The 20,426-nt window shown below is 42.4% G+C and overlaps 1 long non-coding RNA gene across 1 annotated transcript; it reads left to right on the top strand.

The window, feature by feature from the left end:
- The first annotated feature begins 1,693 nt into the window (after positions 1–1,693).
- On the top strand, positions 1,694–20,005 carry LOC133374896 (uncharacterized). The gene is made up of 4 exons (XR_009760012.1): positions 1,694–1,778; positions 5,965–6,091; positions 16,389–16,438; positions 19,631–20,005. It is a non-coding gene; the product is annotated as an uncharacterized LOC133374896 (long non-coding RNA).
- Positions 20,006–20,426: the final 421 nt, after the last annotated feature.

Raw genomic sequence — 20,426 nt, 5'->3', positions numbered from 1 at the left:
GTGGTGGTGGAAGCAGGCGTAAGGCCTGAAAAAGGGGCATTTTGGGAGGATGTCAGAGGAAGGGCCGGGGGGGGGAACTTATGCAATATCCAACTGCCATTCAGAGCATTCCTGCAGGTTCCAATCTGGGCCAAAGCTACACCAGGAGAAAGGTCAGTCTAATAAAATTATGACAATGGAAGTCTATGGAGTGTGCTTATTCCCTGGCAGGGGTATTCGTGAGAGCCAACTTTTACTTTCCAGTCCCTGCGCACAACTCCCAGCTGAGCCCGTGTTCAGCCAGCCTGGAGGCTCCCGAACAGCAATTGGATGCCACGGAATTGGATTGTTCTGCCCATATGGTTCTATATTATCCAGCTGTACCCTTCCAAGATCCTTCTATAATAATGAACAAAACTCCCCAGCAACATTAGTTAGTAGCTTCCTCCTTGCTTTAATGGTTGGTTTTTATTCATTTTTTTATACTGACACACCCGTTTTTACTATAAAAGAAAGAGGAAAATAATGAAAGAAAACTAGTAATTAAAGCTCCCCCCCCCAAAAAAAAGCTGACCAAAATTATTTTCATGAATGTAACACATGAAGGGTAGCATGCTTCTAGCCCTACCCCTGGCACGGTGACTCCATGCCAGCCTCTCCAACATCCAAATGTTGATCAGAAGCATCTGAAGAGGAGCTCCTATGTATAAGCAAAATGCAGCAGTGTGACTGCTTACTGCGGCAGGATCAGAGCTTGGAAAAGTTACTTTTTTAAACTACAACTCCCATCAGCCCCAGCCAGCATGGCTGCTGTAGTGGGCTGATGGGAGTTGTAGTCCAAAAAAGTAACTTTTCCAAGCTATGGCAGGATATCACCAACATATGACCCCGCTGCTGAAATAATTGCACTGGCTGCCCATTAGCTGTTAGGCTAAGTTCAAGATTCTGGTTTTAGTGTACAAAGCCCTATACAGCTTGGGACCAGGATACCTGAAAGATCATCTTACCCCTGATATACCCAGTTGATCACTACGCTCTGCAGGTGAGGGCCTCCTGCAGATACCATCTTATCAGGAAGTCCATTCCGCACAGCACAGAAAGCAGATCTTTAGTGTTGTAGCACCTACCCTTTGGAATTTCCTCCCCTTAAATATTAGGCAGGTGCCATCACTGTTATCTTTTCAGCACCTACTGAAGATCTTTCTCTTTCAACAAGCCTTTTAAGTAGAGATCTTATCCCAGTCTGTGTTGGAAGTGTTTTTAGTGTGTGTGTTTTTAAAAAAAATGTTTTAAAGATTTCTGCTTAAAGATGTTTTAAAGATGTATTTAAACGTGTTTGGTTTTAAAGGTATTTTAAAGATGTTCTTCTGTGAGGAGGGGCAGAGTAGTAGTAGTAATAATAATGAAGCTGTTTATGATTTTTGTGCAGACAATGAAGCATAACACTGGATGTGGGGTTAACAGCACAGCTCCACTCATCACATAAACCCTCTTCATGTGGTATATGTATAAAGACGGTTTAATTAAAAGGCAATTCATCATTAAGCTATGCTGAACAGGAAGAAATAACAGTGGTAGAACCTGCAAGGAGGAAAAATAATTAATATGACCTCTACTGATTTAAATTTGAGCTCCACCCCCTTTTCCAACTCTGGTGGGTGGGAGGACAATTAAGTTGGTGGTTACCAAATGTAAGTTCAAATTTCACATCAGTTGTGAACTCTGCTTCAGTCCTCTGCTCACCCATATCTGCAATATGGTGAATACTGGTCTTTCTCATGGGGTTGATGCCTAGTTATGTAAGCTCCTCTGGATTCAATAGGACTTATTCTCAGTTAAGGATGTGCATTATTGTAGTAAAAAATTCTTTTGTCCCTGTTCCCAAAGTCTTGTGGAACAGGACCTTAATCTTCAATTATTTGGATCATTGATTCGTATTCTTGGCATTTTCTGAGACGTTTGTGCTCATTTTGGAAATGTCATTAAGCCACGCCACTAATCAGCAAGGAAGTGTGTGAATTTCATTCCTTCTTTTTTCCTTTAAAAAATGTATACAAAGGTTAAATAGAAACTGTGCTATGTTTACAAAGGAGGTGTTTGTTTGGACATGATGATAAATTTAGGTGGGAACTAAATCTAGCCACAAGCCATGTTTATCAGGGCTGTGAAATTAACAGGCTTATGCAAGAAGAGGTGTTTCCACTGAATTGAAAAATGACTCCAGTTCAACCCTTTTATGACAGGGCAAGGACTTTCAACCAGGGATGGGATACAAATTCAATTCAGTCTGCATTTAAAGGCAAACACCTGATTTGCACTTTCCGAAACAATACACATGCCTCCGCATTTTGCATTGAAGTTCTCCATCTAAGTAATGCGTATAAAAATGTAAATACAACAGTAAAGTGTGCATATAAATGCATATAAGAGCAAAAATAACTTACAAAACTGCATTATGTTGTGGGAAATGTGAAAAAAAATGCACCCGCAACAATGTGTATTTTAGGAGAAATTTGCACTAATATGTTGAAGAATTTTCATGAGGACATTTTTATAAAGAAAAACCGCAAACTGACAGGGAAGTGTGGAGGACTTAATTTAAAATGGGAAAAGTTAGAAAAAAGAGAGACCTAAATGAAGATATTCACCCATCCCCAGCTTCAACACTCAAGCAATTGCTATAGCTTTGTTCCCTTTTGTTGTTCCCCAGAAAATCTAAATGCCACAGTGAACAACTCTGTAGAGCAGTCTGATCCAAATTGGTGCCCCCAGGCCCACCCTGCATAGCCAATGATCAGAAACAATGGGAATTGTAGTTCAACAATATCTGGAGGCCACCAGGTTTGGGAGGCATGTTTTCGAGTACAGAGCAGAGCCAAAGTAGGGTAATGGCTAGAGTGTTTGACTTTAACCAAGAAGGCCTGAGTTGGATTCCCCACACTGTTATGGCCCAAACTTGGACCAATCATCATCGTTCAGTCTAACCTATCTCACATGATTGTTATGAGGATAAAGGGGAACCACATTCATGCCCTGAACTTCTTGGTGAAATAGTGAGAAATAAGATATGACCAGACTAGGGCCTTCATATGACATTGGACTCCCATCAGCCCCAGGCAACCTGCCTGGCCAATAGTGAGGGCTAATGGGAGTTATAATCCAACAACATTAGGGTTGCCAGGTCAGAAGCATCCCAAAACCTGAGATTTTAGGGGTGGGCCCGAGTGATGTCATGGGGCGGGCCCAAGTTAAGCATGATACATTAAGCATCAATCACAGTTGCTTGGAGCGTACAATTTAAAAAATATCTCACTGGAAATTAAGCTAGACATCTTAGCTAAAAGATGGAGCCTGGGTAGGGAACATTTAATCTATCCTACTAGCCTACTTGCTTTCAGCAAGTAGGGTTTAAGTGCCTTCAGGCCAGGCCAGTCACCAGAAGGTCACTGTAGGAAGAAAGGAGCCTAGTGTTGTGGAGATGTTAGATGGGAGCATTCAGGAGTAAAGATGGATGCCCCTGAAGGCTGCAATTCTAAACACACTTACTAAGGGACTAAGCCCCCATAGAACTCAACAGGACTTACTTCTGAGTAGATATAGTTTGGATTGTGCTGTTGGTAAACCTTGACTAGGGATCCTCTGCAAAGACATCCATATCCAAGCAGGGTTGGCAACCCCCTGCCTGGAATGCCCTGCCCTTAACTTTTAATGTGGCTGCTCCAAACTTCTTTAGAGATTTGACCCTTCACTTCAGAAAGTGGTCTGAGAAATAAGTAACAGTAAGAAGATTCTCTACCCTTTCTAAGAACATAAGAACATAAGAAGAGCCTGCTGGATCAGGCCAGTGGCCCATCTAGTCCAGCATCCTGTTCTCACAGTGGCCAACCAGGTGCCTGGGGGAAGCCCGCAAGCAGGACCCGAGTGCAAGAACACTCTCCCCTCCTGAGGCTTCCGGCAACTGGTTTTCAGAAGCATGCTGCCCCTGACTAGGGTGGCAGAGCACAGCCATCATGGCTAGTAGCCATTGATAGCCCTGTCCTCCATGAATTTGTCTAATCTTCTTTTAAAGCCATCCAAGCTGGTGGCCATTACTGCATCTTGTGGGAGCAAATTCCATAGTTTAACTATGCGCTGAGTAAAGAAGTACTTCCTTTTGTCTGTCCTGAATCTTCCAACATTCAGCTTCTTTGAATGTCCCCGAGTTCTAGTATTATGAGAGAGGGAGAAGAACTTTTCTCTATCCACTTTCTCAATGCCATGCATAATTTTATACACTTCTATCATGTCTCCTCTGACCCGCCTTTTCTCTAAACTAAAAAGCCCCAAATTCTGCAACCTTTCCTCGTAAGGGAGTCGCTCCATCCCCTTGATCATTCTGGTTGCCCTCTTCTGAACCTTTTCCAACTCTATAATATCCTTTTTGAGATGAGGCGACCAGAACTGTACACAGTATTCCAAATGCGGCCGCACCATAGATTTATACAACGGCATTATGATATCGGCTGTTTTATTTTCAATACCTTTCCTAATTATCGCTAGCATGGAATTTGCCTTTTTCACAGCTGCCGCACACTGGGTCAACATTTTCATCGTGCTGTCCACTACAACCCCGAGGTCTCTCTCCTGGTTGGTCACCGCCAGTTCAGACCCCATGAGCGTATATGTGAAATTAAGATTTTTTGCTCCAATATGCATAATTTTACACTTGTTTATATTGAATTGCATTTGCCATTTTTCTGCCCATTCACTCAGTTTGGAGAGGTCTTTTTGGAGCTCTTCGCAATCCCTTTTTGTTTTAACAACCCTGAACAATTTAGTGTCGTCAGCAAACTTGGCCACTTCACTGCTCACTCCTAATTCTAGGTCATTAATGAACAAGTTGAAAAGTACAGGTCCCAATACCGATCCTTGAGGGACTCCACTTTCTACAGCCCTCCATTGGGAGAACTGTCCGTTTATTCCTACTCTCTGCTTTCTGCTTCTTAACCAATTCCTTATCCACAAGAGGACCTCTCCTCTTATTCCATGACTGCTAAGCTTCCTCAGAAGCCTTTGGTGAGGTACCTTGTCAAACGCTTTTTGAAAGTCTAAGTACACTATGTCCACTGGATCACCTCTATCTATATGCTTGTTGACATTCTCAAAGAATTCTAATAGGTTACTGAGACAGGACTTTCCCTTGCAGAAGCCATGCTGGCTCTGCTTCAGCAAGGCTTGTTCTTCTATGTGCTTAGTTAATCTAGCTTTAATTATACTTTCTACCAGTTTTCCAGGGACAGAAGTTAAGCTAACTGGCCTGTAATTTCCGGGATCCCCTCTGGATCCCTTTTTGAAGATTGGCGTTACATTTGCCACTTTCCAGTCCTCAGGCACGGAGGAGGACCCAAGGGACAAGTTACATATTTTAGTTAGCAGATCAGCAATTTCACATTTGAGTTCTTTGAGAACTCTCGGGTGGATGCCATCCGGGCCCGGTGATTTGTCAGTTTTTATATTGTCCATTAAGCTTAGAACTTCCTCTCTCGTTACCACTATTTGTCTCAGTTCCTCAGAATCCCTTCCTGCAAATGTTAGTTCAGGTTCAGGGATCTGCCCTATATCTTCCACTGTGAAGACAGATGCAAAGAATTCATTTAGCTTCTCTGCAATGTCCTTATCGTTCTTTAGTACACCTTTGACTCCCTTATCATCCAAGGGTCCAATTGTCTCCCTAGATGGTCTCCTGCTTTGAATGTATTTATAGAATTTTTTGTTGTTGGTTTTTATGTTCTTAGCAATGTGCTCCTCTGTTTGCATAGATGCCCTCATCCTTCCCCTGCGCCCAGCAGAAGCTCTGGGCCAGGTGGGACGCAGTGGCATCTCATAGAGGACACCTTTCCCTTTCATGGGGTGTATGATTTGTCCTGGCCCAGAGCAGATTTTGGGGTGGGCACCCCCAATTACTTATTTTTCCTGTATGTCTTTTTCTGCTGTTATTTTGTATAGATGTCTTATTCCGTGCCCTGCGCCCAGCAGAAGCTCTGGGCCAGGCGGGACGCAGTGGCATCTCGTAGAGGACACCCTCCCCTTTCCTGGGGTATATGATTTGTGCTGTCCCAGAGCAGATTTTGAGGTGGGTACCCCCAGTTACTTATCTTTTTCTATGTGTTTTTGTCCATTTTGATTTTGCATTGATATACCCGTGCGTGCCTGATGCCCAGCAGAAGCTCTAGGCTGGACGGGATGCACTGGCATCTCGTAGAGGACACCCGCCCCTTTCCTGGGGTATATGATTTGTCCTGTCGCAGAGCAGATTTTGGGGTGGGCACCCCCAGTTACTTATTTTTTCCTGTATGTTTTGGTCTGCTTTGATTTTGCATATATGCCCTCCGTGCCCTGCGCCCAGCAGAAGCTCTGGGCCAGGTGAGACGCAGTGGCATCTTGTAGAGGACACCCTCCCCTTTCCTGGGGTATGTGATTTGTCCTGTCCCAGAGCAGAGGTTGGGGTGGGCACCCCCAGTTACTTATTTTTTATGATTTTATGCATCATTATGTATTTATGATAATATCAGAAGCCTGATGATTTTGATTGCATAAATGTATTGTTATTCTTGATGGGGAGAGTCCCCCGATCACAGTGATATATCATACAGGGTACCCCAACTTATATGTTGGGGTTCAGAGACATGTTAAGTTTGGTTTGAAGTTGCTGTAGTTGTCAACTCTTCTTTTTTAGTGTTTTGAACTTTCAAGCAAATAAGGAACTGGGAACTAGGAATCAACTTCAGTGTCGTATCAGTTAAATAGATTAAACAGTCGTGGGGGGGCGGCTGACGTTTTGGTGTATATCTTGGGTACCAGACCACCTAGAAACTTAATTTTTTTTTAATTGAAGCTGCGAGTCTGGACATTAAGGGGTGCTAGCCGGAGAGCCAGAGGGCCCCCCAAAAAACCTGAGACTCCGGCCTAAAACCAGAGACCTGGTAACTCTAAACAACATCTAGAAAGACACAGGTTACCTATTCCCATGAGAGAGAGAGAGAGAGAGAATGCATAAAATGTAAGCATTTTAATAAGCGTTTGGACTAAATTGATGAACAATTCTGAACAGGATGCACTTGACTCTTGGTTTGACCTCGTTCTTTTGCCTTTCCCCATGAACATATTATTTTGTTATGTTCTTGGAAACTATAAAAATTATTTTTTAAAAGGCAGGTGAAATGGAAAGACAGCGGAGAATAATGTGGAGAATTTGAGGCAGCAAATTAATTTCAGCTGCACAGTAAAAGCACTCTGTCAGAAGGCAGAGGTGCTATGATGAAACCTGAATTGAGGATGGGCTTCCTGTGATTCTCTCTGATCTCTAGTCTCTCTTGCACCATCTCATCTTTGTTAGCTAAAGTAGCAGCAGTAGCAGCTTACTCCTGTTTAAAAAAAAGAGAGAAAAGAACCCCTGAAGGGTTGATTTGATATAAAATAAAATAAAGAAACTGAAAATATGTCTTGGACATTAACAGTGATGTTTAGATTTTATTAATCTATCCATTGCGCACACACAAAAATGCACCAGCAGGGACTAATAGCAAAGGGACCCAAGGAGATCATTGTGGAAGTGATCATTAGGCACAGTTGTAGAATAAAAACAAACTGTTTGCTGCGGGGGAGAACCTGCATCTCACTTGCCCATCATGCCTCTCTCTCCATTTTAAAATGCTGTCTAATATACCATGAGATTTTTCTCTAAAGTTGGTGAGTTGTTTAAATATTCAGGAAGCTTGCTTGGGTGCGGTGGTGGCTGGTGGCTTCGTGTCAGAGAGACAGTGGAATGTGCTCTGGTTTTCAGTCCAAACTTTCAAAGAGCTGTTGGATAGTCCCTTGAAAGTTTGGACTAAAACCCAGAGCAGATTCCACTGCCCCACTGACATGGAGCCACCACCTGCCACGGTTTGAGTGTTTCTCACTATTACTCTGGTAAATATTCAGATCAGTCATATTTTATTCATTTATTTATTAAATTTATATCCCTCCCAAAGTGAGTCCAGGGTGGCAAACAAATGATAAAAGCACTAAATACATCTTAAGAACAAAACATCTTTAAAAAACGCATAGACTTTCTTGACTTAATCAACAGTGTGCAGGCACCTTTCCCCCCCATTCCAACACACATGGGATTTTATTTTATAATAGCCATTATTTATTTATTTATTTATTACATTTATATGCCGCCCCATAGCCGAAGCTCTCTGGGTGCTTTACAGCAATTAAAAACATTAAAAACAAATATACAAATTTAAAAACGCATTTTTAAAAAAATAATTTAAAAACACAATTTAAGTTTAAAAAAAAAAATTAGGCAGTCCCGACAATTGTTTAAGGCCACATTCACTGCAAAGGTGTACAAGGTTTTCCACAAAGAACGTACTAGAGCTATGTTCTGGAGCGGCCAATGGGAGGGGCTTGCACCTGGCCTCCTGAGAGGTTAGTTGCTGAACTTCCTGGGAGAGAGAGGCGGTGGGGAGATCAGCATGGTGCAGGCCTACCCAAAAGTTTGAGAGCCACTGGTGGAATAGAGAGAAGCATCTCTGAATCCAAACTCTATGCAAAAGGTGTGCTAGAGGTGGTGTCGCTCTGTACATCAAAGCAGATCAAGAGCCCAATTAGCTAGAAATCCTACAATGGGCAGACTCTACCACAGACTTTCTGTGGCATGCCTCTTTGAAAGCACATGCCCAGTGCCAATCAGCTGGTTAGGGCTGAAATAATAATAATAATAATAAAATTTAATTTTTGTGTCGCCTATCTGGCCGAAGCCACTCTAGGCGACGTACACATTAAAATTCAATAAAACACACATGTCTCCAAGAGAGGCTGCTGTAACCATTCATCAGATTCTGCCATCGAGTTTCTGTGACAAGGTTCTTTAAGGGTGTGCTCCCAGCACCAATCAGCTGATTGGCACTGAAGGCATATTTCCAAAGTAGGCTGCTATAGCCACAGGTCAGCTGATTGCTGGATATGGCTATCTCCTTTGAATTTTGACTGGTGTTAATCATGTGACATCATAATGATGTCAGAGGATAGCAGGTGTAGGACAGGTATGGATGTGGCTACAAAGGAATAATCAGAAGCTTAAAGGGACCTCCCAATAGGGGTATAGTCATCCAGGGTCTCGGAGGGTCTTAGACCCCTTACTTTTTTGGGAGCAGGGTCCCTATGTCTCCAGAATCCTATGAGGCAATCAGCATGAAAGGGGAACATGTTAGCCACAGAGAAGAGTCCTTGTCCTTTCCTGCTGATTGTAGCTAGTCAGAGGGAAAGGACATGAGTCAGCCACTGAGAAGACTCTTCTCAGTAGCTAACACTCTCCCTTTTCACGCTTATTGCCTCCTAAGAACGTCTGTTGTTGTGAGAGAAGGTATTAACAAGGATTTCATTCACAAACCAGCAGCAAAAGAAAGATTGTTCCTTTGCAAGCAGGGCTCCTTATAAGTGACAGTGAGCTCATCAGCACTGACAGGGAGCCCTCATGGGGAATGCAAATGGGGACAGCACCATTGGATTCAGGTCCTGCTTGCAGGCTTCCCATAAATATCTGGCTGGCTGCTGTGAGAACAGGAAGTTGGAGTTGATGGGCCTTTGGACTGATCCAGCAAGGCTCTTCTTAATCTGGGTTGAAGATCTGCTGCAATATCAAATGATGTTGCACATGTGTGAAGTTATAGGCTACAACCATCTTTTATTTTCTGTCCATGTGTGGTAGGGTTGCCATGGAGACACTGTGCACTGTAAAAGGCCAAGAGTCTCCTGAAGAATATCAAGTGTGAAATGGAGACCTGTGATATTCCTGAGGTGGCTATGGACAGAACTGAGGTCTGTAGTGGGGAAAAATACTAACTAGTCTCAGCCCATCCCTAAGGCAAATAAAGGTTGAACCAAGCAGACATCTTTGCTTCTCTGGCATTTGTCACCACTTTTGAGTCTGAGAGAAAGTGATATTTGTCCCCAACAGTGCTGTAGTGGTATCAAAAGTGCAAAACCCAAAGGAGAGGGAATTCCCTTAAAGAAACACAACTGTGCAACTAAAAGGATGTCTTTGCAGTTGTTGTGGTATCTTTGTTTTTATCTTGCTAAGTGAGAAAACATGCAGAGCTCTTTGTTTTTAAATAGGTAATCCAGTAAGCATGCTGATGAGAGGAACTCTGAGCTGAAATAGAGTGGTTTACATGAACACTCTCATCCACTGCAAAGATCTCCCCCCTTTTTTTTTCAAGGGGGCTTGAAAGGGGGGAAACTGTTCATAGAAGAGCAGATGGGTAACTACCAGCATTGTCTGGAGATAAAAGCAGTGGCCTCAGTCCCTTTTTCCATGCCACCCATCCAGGAGACACACAAGCCCATTCAGAGAGAAGGCAATGAGGTACAGGAAGCATTGCCCTCACTCCAGATTAGCTTCATGATGGCAGATAACCAAATATGATTGGCTATATGGTGTTGTGAGATCATTGTGCTCACTATATAATCCCCAAATAGTTGGGTGCACTATTCCTGAGGAAGATAGCTTGAAAGCAAATAATCAGAGGAGATAATAGGAATGTGGAATCAGAAATGGGAAAAAGCAAAGGGGGAAGGAAATGTTTTTCCCTCCCCACAAAGCATTGTTTTCTCACCAAAATGGTTCAGTGTGAAAATTTGATTACTACAATGCACTCTATGTGGAGCTTCCCTGCTCTTGGTGTGGAAACTGCAGTTAGCGCAGAATGCTGCAGTATGATTGCTGACAGGAACGAGGCCCAGCATATAACACTCCTGTTCAGAGATCTGCACTGGCTGCCCATTTGTTCCTGGGCCAAGTTCAAGGTGTTACTGTTAGTATATAAAGCCACTAACGGCTTGGGACCAGTTTACTTGAAGAATCTGCGTACCCCACATATGCCCACTCGACCACTTAAGTCTATGAAACTAGCACCTTTTACAAGTGCCACATAATGTTTGTTCCACACTTGTAAGGAATCAAGCTTTTAGTGTGGTGCTTGTGCCCATTTTTTGATTGGCCCCACCTACCACTGGCATGCAGCCCCCAGAAAAATCATCATGAAGAAATGTGGCCCTTGGGCTGAAGCAAGTCCCCCACCTCCGATCTAGGAACCAAAACGGTGCAAACAGGCTGCATTTTGTAGGTTACTAACTACCGGCTCCAAGTATTGCATAGAGCCATAGACAATGACTGCATTTTTGCATCACCTAGTGGTTCTGGAAAGCATATAAAACCAGCTGGAGATTTTCCCCATATATTTTTAAAACGTCTCTTCACTTTATCAGAGAAACTATAGTCTGCCTTAATACAAGGAGTGGCTTTATTTGTATACATTTTCTGAGCATGCTGCCATAGAAGGGATCCCTCTCTACCATTAAATGTATTGGCCTAATTTGTCTGCTGCTGGGTGGGGGAGTAAGTCACTCACAGGGCAGAGAGATCACCTGGGAATATGGAAGCCAGCATTGGACGAGATAAGGCAGAAGAAACCGGGTGTGTTTTTTAAAGGCAAAATAGTTCTCATACTTTTTCCTGATCTGACAAACGGTCCAGAAGATATCAGTCAGGAGCAGGCATGGGGGACAATTCAGTTTGCATTTAAAGGCAAAATTATCAAATTTGCATTTTCTGAAACAATATGAGAACCAAAACACAGCCAATCTATGAAATCCGCACTAATCCAAATTTTGTGATGCAGTTCTCCACTGTTTACAAAAATGCATATATTAGGCGAGGTGTGCATAAAATGAATACATTTGTGAAAATAACGCACAAAACGTTATTTATATTTGGGTAAATTGCTTGCAAAAATACGTATATTTGTCAAAATTACATCTCAAAATGTATTTATTAGGAGAAATTCACAGTGAAATGCAGATGGGAAAGGGCTGTAGCTCAGTGGGAGAGCATTTCAGGCAGAAGGTCCCAGGTTCAATCCCTGGTATCTCTAGGTGGAGCTGGGAGAGAACCCTGCCTCTGGAGAGCCACTGCCAGTAAGTGTGTACAACACTGGGCTAGATCAATGGTCTGATTCAGTTTTAGACAGCTTCCAATGTTTCTATGAGGACTTTTTTTTACCAAACACACAAACCGTTATGTGGAGAACTGATTGGAAAAATGAGAAACAGAGAGAACTGAAATGGACTCCCTCGTCAGGAGCGACAATAATAGTCTCAGTTAGTGTTTTCTGAAAGCAACGGAAGGGATACTTGGCAATTAGCTGCTCAAAGAAATCAGTGCAGTGCTGGCATGTATGACATGGGTAAGCTGGTTCCGAATAAATCAGTTTTGAAACAAATGCTGTTGAAAGTTAAAGAGGAAAGCACAAAAGTAGGACTACAGCTGAACGTCAAGAAGACGAACGTTATGACAATAGAAGATTTATGTGACTTCAAAGTTGACAACGAGGACATTGAACTTGTCAAGGATTATCAATGCCTTGGCACAGTCATTAACCAAAATGGAGACAATAGTCAAGAAATCAGAAGAAGGCTAGGACTGGGGAGGACAGCTGTGAGAGAACTAGAAAAGGTCCTCAAATGCAAAGATGTATCACTGAACACTAAAGTCAGGATAATTCAGACCGTGGTATTTCCGATCTCTGTGTATGGATGTGAAAGTTGGACAGTGAAAAAGGCAGATAAGAGAAAAATCAGCTCATTTGAAATGTGGTGTTGGAGGAGAGCAATGGAACCGACTGCCTAGGGAGGTGGTGGGATCCCCTTCGCTGGATGTCTTCAAGCAGAGGCTGGACAGCTATCTGCGGGAGATGCTCTAGCTGTGGATTTCCTGCTGTGAGCAGGGGGTTGGACTCGATGGCCTACAAGGCCCCTTCCAACTCTATGATTCTATGATACCATGGACTGTGAAAAAGACAAATAATTGGGTGTTAGAACAAATTAAACCAGAACTATCACTAGAAGCTAAAATGATGAAACTGAGGTTATCATACCTTGGATACATAATAAGAAGACATGATTCACTAGAAAGGACAATAATGCTGGGGAAAACAGAAGGGAAGAAAAAGAGGACGATCGAACAAGAGATGGATTGATTCCATAAAGGAAGCCACAGACCTGAACTTACAAGATCTGAACAGAGTGGTTCACGACAGATGCTATTGGAGGTCACTGATTCATAGGGTCGCCATAAGTCGAAATCAGCTGAAGGCACATAACAACAACAAAGGTAGATGATGCAGTCATCTTGCTAACGCTGGTCACTGCCTGGATGGAAGACCATCTGAGAACTACATGTACTTTGCTATGAACTTCATAATGGAAGATAGGGGGGATGCAAATGTACTAAATAAATTAAAGCATACAGTGATAGTAGTTTGTTCTTGGCTAAATCTGAGCCATAATTAACTAACTACCCAATGATCAGCTCCCACATTACTCACAGGCAAATCTGGGTTTGCCACAGAGTATATATTTAACAGGAAGTTTCAGATGAATATATGTTAACAAATATGCCACTATAATATGTAGGGGGGTGTTGGGGTGTTTACAAATATACTTGGCCTGTCCATACCTTACACTTTTAGGTCTACACCTTTAAACATATAACGGATGCAGTCAGCCTGAGCCTGCTTTAAATGCCTATGACCAGCCAGTGGTGGAAAAATGAGAAAAGCCAAAATGGACAGATTTGTCCATCCCTACTCCCCTGACATGCCCGTTTGGGGAGCGGGGGAACCTGTGGGGTACCACCATCAGTTTTGCACCTGCTGAGCTTTCTAACACCACACTAGGCTGGCCTACAGCAGTGGCCCCCTCTCTCTGGCCATGGGGATGGAATTCCACAGTATCCAGGAGCCCCTCAGCTGCCTCCCTTGGGAGCTTACAATTGCATCTTTAAAGAAATATACCCAGAGCTTGGAAAAGTTACTTTTTTTGAACTACAACCCCCATCAGCCCAATCCAGTGGCCATGCTGGCTGGGGCTGATGGGAGTTGTAGTTCAAAAAAAGTAACTTTTCCAAACTCTGAATGTACCTCTATATGCTATGGAGAATGGTGCTAAATGCCCCTCCCCACCAAAGCTAGTATTAGACCCACAGGGGAAAACATACAGATATAATACAGGTACATGTATTTTAACTCCATGGAGCTAATAGCAAATAGCTAATAGCAAGTTGGTTTTGTTTTTTAATTGTGTGCGTGCATGCATGCTATTTAGATTGGTGAAATGGTGAAGAGTTGGATGATAAGGGAGTCAAAGGTATACTAAAGAACGATAAGGAGATTGCAGAGAAGCTAAATGAATTCTTTGCATCTGTCTTCACAGTGGAAGATATAGGGCAGATCCCTGAACCTGAACTAACATTTGCAGGAAGGGATTCTGAGGAACTGAGACAAATAGTGGTAACGAGAGAGGAAGTTCTAAGCTTAATGGACAATATAAAAACTGACAAATCACTAGGCCCAGATGGCATCCACCCGAGAGTTCTCAAAGAACTCAAATGTGAAATTGCTGATCTGCTAACTAAAATATGTAACTTGTCCCTTGGGTCCTCCTCCGTGCCTGAGGACTGGAAAGTGGCAAATGTAACGCCAATCTTCAAAAAGGGATCCAGAGGGGATCCCGGAAATTACAGGCCAGTTAGCTTAACTTCCGTCCCTGGAAAACTGGTAGAAAGTATTATTAAAGCTAGATTAACTAAGCACATAGAAGAACAAGCCTTGCTGAAGCAGAGCCAGCATGGCTTCTGCAAGGGAAAGTCCTGTCTCAGTAACCTATTAGAATTCTTTGAGAGTGTCAACAAGCATATAGATAGAGGTGATCCAGTGGACATAGTGTACTTAGACTTTCAAAAAGCGTTTGACAAGGTACCTCACCAAAGGCTTCTGAGGAAGCTTAGCAGTCATGGAATAAGAGGAGAGGTCCTCTTGTGGATAAGGAATTGGTTAAGAAGCAGAAAGCAGAGAGTAGGAATAAACGGACAGTTCTCCCAATGGAGGGCTGTAGAAAGTGGAGTCCCTCAAGGATCGGTATTGGGACCTGTACTTTTCAACTTGTTCATTAATGACCTAGAATTAGGAGTGAGCAGTGAAGTGGCCAAGTTTGCTGACGACACTAAATTGTTCAGGGTTGTTAAAACAAAAAGGGATTGCGAAGAGCTCCAAAAAGACCTCTCCAAACTGAGTGAATGGGCAGAAAAATGGCAAATGCAATTCAATATAAACAAGTGTAAAATTATGCATATTGGAGCAAAAAATCTTAATTTCACATATACGCTCATGGGGTCTGAACTGGCGGTGACCGACCAGGAGAGAGACCTTGGGGTTGTAGTGGACAGCACGATGAAAATGTCGACCCAGTGTGCGACAGCTGTGAAAAAGGCAAATTCCATGCTAGCGATAATTAGGAAAGGTATTGAAAATAAAACAGCCGATATCATAATGCCGTTGTATAAATCTATGGTGCGGCCGCATTTGGAATACTGTGTACAGTTCTGGTCGCCTCATCTCAAAAAGGATATTATAGAGTTGGAAAAGGTTCAGAAGAGGGCAACCAGAATGATCAAGGGGATGGAGCGACTCCCTTACGAGGAAAGGTTGCAGCATTTGGGGCTTTTTAGTTTAGAGAAAAGGCGGGTCAGAGGAGACATGATAGAAGTGTATAAAATTATGCATGGCATTGAGAAAGTGGATAGAGAAAAGTTCTTCTCCCTCTCTCATAATACTAGAACTCGTGGACATTCAAAGAAGCTGAATGTTGGAAGATTCAGGACAGACAAAAGGAAGTACTTCTTTACTCAGCGCATAGTTAAACTATGGAATCTGCTCCCACAAGATGCAGTAATGGCCACCAGCTTGGACGGCTTTAAAAGAAGATTAGACAAATTCATGGAGGACAGGGCTATCAATGGCTACTAGCCATGATGGCTGTGCTCTGCCACCCTAGTCAGAGGCAGCATGCTTCTGAAAACCAGTTGCTGGAAGCCTCAGGAGGGGAGAGTGTTCTTGCACTCGGGTCCTGCTTGCGGGCTTCCCCCAGGCACCTGGTTGGCCACTGTGAGAACAGGATGCTGGACTAGATGGGCCACTGGCCTGATCCAGCAGGCTCTTCTTATGTTCTTATGTTAAATATTCACTCTACTAGTGCCACTTCCCCTGTTCCTGCCTCCTTCAAAGCAGCCTTGAAAACATGCCTAATTTAGCCTCAAGACTTTGTTTCAAGAAGGGAAAAAAGGATTTAAAAAAACCACCCTTCAAATAAATAAAGTGAAATTTCTCAGGAAGCAGGTAGCAGACTAGTTTTTCTAGTTTCATGATAGCTGTAATTTGCATCCCTGTATGAATATATTGGCTGTAAAATGGATTCTCCATTCACAGTGCGTTTGACTTCTCTCTTTCCCCCTCACCTCTCTTTCTGTCCCCCTCCATGTCTAGGTGTGGCTCACCTCAACTTTACAGACTTGTCTGCTATTAAGACAGAGCAGGTATGCTTAGTTATTGGCCTGCAATCCGGCTTGCCCTGGTCGTTTTTATTTCTTTATTTTTATTTGGCATTTTTAGTACCAAAACCTTGCATGTAATTTTTGGAAATATTTTTGTTGTTCCCAAATAGAGAAATGTTTGTACGTGAGAGAGAAATTTGGTGAAGAAAATTAATGAACCCAACTTCTGAGCATGTGTCCGACTACCCCAACACTAATTGGCCACCGGCAGGTCACATGCTCTGCTGGAATTAAAAGGCCAGTCTACAAGATCAGAGGGCTTTTGAGCTTGCCCAAGGCTTTGCAACAAGCAGCTCACAAATCACTTTCAGTGTGACCTATCATAGCACCAAGTGGTTCTTGTCACCATCATCCTTGTGATCATTGCGGAGGTCTTAGGTGTGAACCATGGTGGTTTCCCTATTAGTCCATATGACTGACGGAATTTAGTTTGGGCTGTATAGAATAGGGATAGGGGAGAAGTTCACATTTCAAAGCAAACCTACTTAATACACACTTTCCAAAACAATGTGAGAACCAAAACACACCCATCCTTCAAAAATCACACTTCTCCAAATTTTGCAGTGCAGTTCTCCAGCCGAGTAATGTGTATAAAAATGCCCACACTTAGATAAAGTGTGCACAGAAATGCATACATCAGTGAAAATAACATACAAAAATGCATTATATTAGGAGAGATTGCTTTGCAAAAATGTGCATATTAAGGAAAACTGCATACAAAAAATTATGTTAGAAGAAATTCACACTAAAATTCTGACAAGTTTTCATTAGGACTTTTTTTTTTAAAAAAAGCACACTAATGTGGAGATGTGGAGAATTGAGCTGAAGATTAGAAAAATGAGAAACTGAAGGAAACCAAAACTGATAGATTTGTCCATGCCTAGCATAGACTTTTAGTGTCGGAAGGTGGAGGTTATTGAGTCTGACCCCCTGCTTAATGCAAAATCTACAATGCAGGGTGCAACAACAGCATTCCTGAGAGATGACTATCCATCCTGTTGTTAAATACCTTCAGGAAAGATAGCATAGCTGGATTCCTAAGCAGAGCACATAGCTATTCCAGGATTGGGGGGGGACAGGGAAGAGTAGTACTGGGTTGTAATCAATATTGTGCAAGTGGCATTGCATTCACACAGTTGGACTTCTCCTTCCTCTCCTCTCCCCATGCAACCCCCAAATCTGCTCCAGATTGCCCCCCAATCCTCTGGAGCAGGTTTTGAGGGTGTGCAGGAGGCTGCACAGGAAAGGCACAAGTGGAAATCTGTTGCACAAGCAGAACAGTGGCACTGGATACAACCCATTGTTTGTTTGTTTAGAGTATTGATGCCATGTGTTTCCCTATAAAGTCCTGGTAGCTTATAACATTAATCATAACAATAAACAAATAAATAAATAAGATAAATGAAAGAAAAACAGTCGGGGAAAAGCAACAATTACCAAAGATCACATAAAACCCAATAAAAGCAGCTTATTCTACTAACAAGGTACATATAATAAGGGCAGGTAGTGCAGTCATGCCTCCAAAGGCCAAAATATAAGTAATTGCATTCTCTCAGAACTCCCAAGCTCCTACTTGACATCATGTATAAAGAAAATGGCGCTCTGGGTTTCTCCTAATTCATTCCATCAGTACGCAAGAGAGAAATAAAGTTACTTGCAGTGCATTTATGCCCCTTTAGCATCAGTTTATCCAGTCTAATATATGAAACCTAACTGTAGCCTCAGAGGCAGGGAAGGAAAATCTATTGGATTAAGAAAAGTTTTCTTCCTTGCTCAAATACCAATAGTTTAAATTATACTGCTTTAGCCTTTGTGGGAAACTTCTGAAGGCTCCAATTCAAAGGCAAAATCGTGACTGAATATACACAATAAACAGTGCGGGCAACTGTATTACTCCTTCCGAAACCTTGTGCTTCTTTTACTTAAGAGTCTTGATTATGTGTATTCTCATGCACAAAGTGGCAGAGCGTTGAGCCTGTAAACGGGGTTCACAGGGGAGGGGAACCCACTCACCAGTTTTGCCTAAGCTCCAAGGCAAGAAGTCTGAAGATCTACTGCCTGGGATGAAACTAGGAATAGGGGGAAAATCTGGTTCCGTTCACATTTAAAGGCAAATCTCCCTAATTTGTACTTCCTGAAACAATACATGAACAAAATGCAAGGATCCTTTGAAATACACACTCCTCCAAATTTTGCAATGTAGTTCTCCAAGTAATGTGTACAAAAATGCATATGTTTGGGTCAATTGTGCATTATTGTGCATAGTAGTGTAAATAACATACAAAAATGTTAAGGAAACCCGCTTGCAAAATGTGTATATTAAGCAAAATTGCATACAAAAATGTGTATGTTAGGGGAAATCCACACTAAAACGCTGATGAATTTTCATGAGGACATTTTTTATTAAAAAAGGAATTAGCAAATTAATGTGGAAATGTGGAGAACTGAATTTAAGACTGAAAAAATGAGAAACTCAGAACGGATGGCATTGTAGTTTGAAACTAGACAGTTTCAGCTCCAATGTAAACTCCCTTTTACCAGACTGGACACATTTGTTAAATATCACACCATGGCATGGGCAGAAAAAGAATTTCTTTGCTTGTTATCCATGATTTCACAAGCATATAGATGCCCATTATACTCACAGAACCATGTTCCTGACATTCCCCTCCCCCCCAAAAAACTTGCAATGGCACTTTCGCAGCAAGCATTAATTTACTTTGTATTAATTTACTAAGCCCTGAACAACTTAGGTCCACGGTGTCTTAGGGACCGCCTGAACCCTTATATCCCAGCTCGATCACTGAGATCATCTGCAGGAGCTGCTTTGACCGTCCCCCGAGTTGGCAAGGCTCATTTAACATCGACACGAAATCGAGCCTTCAGTGTCGTCAGCCCTGTTCTCTGGAATGTTCTGCCAACAGAGATTCATCAGTTTTAACTTTTAAGCGCCTGCTGAAAATCTTTCTGTTCCGCCAGGCTTCTGCAGGCAATTAAGAAGATGCTTTTTTTTTGCAACAGTTGACCTTTGTTTTCCTTGTATTTTCAATGTTTTTATTCAATGGTCGTTAGGGTTTTTTTGTAATGTGTTGTAAACCACTTTGACGTTTTTAATGAACTAGCAGTTTACAAATATTTTTATAAATAAATAAATAATATATTTTCTTCTTTCAGTACATAAGATGCTGCTTTGTACCATGTAAAAACGATTTGTCCATCTAGTTCTATCTGCAGCGACTGACTGCGGCTTCCTGCACTCTGAGATGGGGATTCCTCCCGTCACCTGTTTCATTTGTTAACTGGAAGTGCCAGAGCTTGAAGCTGGGTTTTTCTACGTGCAAAGCCTGTATTGTACAAATGAGCTGCAGTTTCTGCTTGGGAAAATATGATACCTCTCCAGAATAGAAGTACTTCCTTGAGGAAAGGTGCCTGGGTCCTGTAAAACAATGGATTGACAACTGCGCATTTGCTGTAGCACAAACTGATTGGCTGGAAGCCCATGGAATGTATTAAGCCACAGCCTTTGTAAATTAATCCAGCTAATTTGAAAAGCCAAATTAAACTTGCTTGCTCCAGAGTTCTCCTAAGGTACATCCCCATTCTTACAGACTCAGGCTCCCCTCCACACTGTTGTTGGTGTTACTGTTGTTGTTTTGCAAGTATATTCTGCAACATGTCATTGATGCAATAATAGAGCATTAGTGGTGTTATAGAGCCAGTGTGATGTAGTGGTTAAGGCAGCCTTTCCCAACCAGTGTGCCTCCAGATGTTGTTGGACCACAACTCCCATCAGCCTCGGCCAGCATTGCCAATGGTCAGGAAAGATGGGAGTTGTGGTCCAACAATATCTGGGGGCACACTGGTTGGGAAAGGCTGGGTTACAACAACAACAACGATCTTTATTGCCTAGTCAACAGACCATTGCAAGGCAGAATTTGGTACAAGAACAATAAAACATAAACTTTAAAAT

The sequence above is a fragment of the Rhineura floridana genome, chromosome 1, assembly GCF_030035675.1.
Source record: "Rhineura floridana isolate rRhiFlo1 chromosome 1, rRhiFlo1.hap2, whole genome shotgun sequence".
Classification (NCBI taxonomy): domain Eukaryota; kingdom Metazoa; phylum Chordata; class Lepidosauria; order Squamata; family Rhineuridae; genus Rhineura; species Rhineura floridana.
The sequence above is the reverse complement of the archived record's forward strand: the minus strand, read 5'-3'. Positions and strand labels throughout refer to the sequence as shown.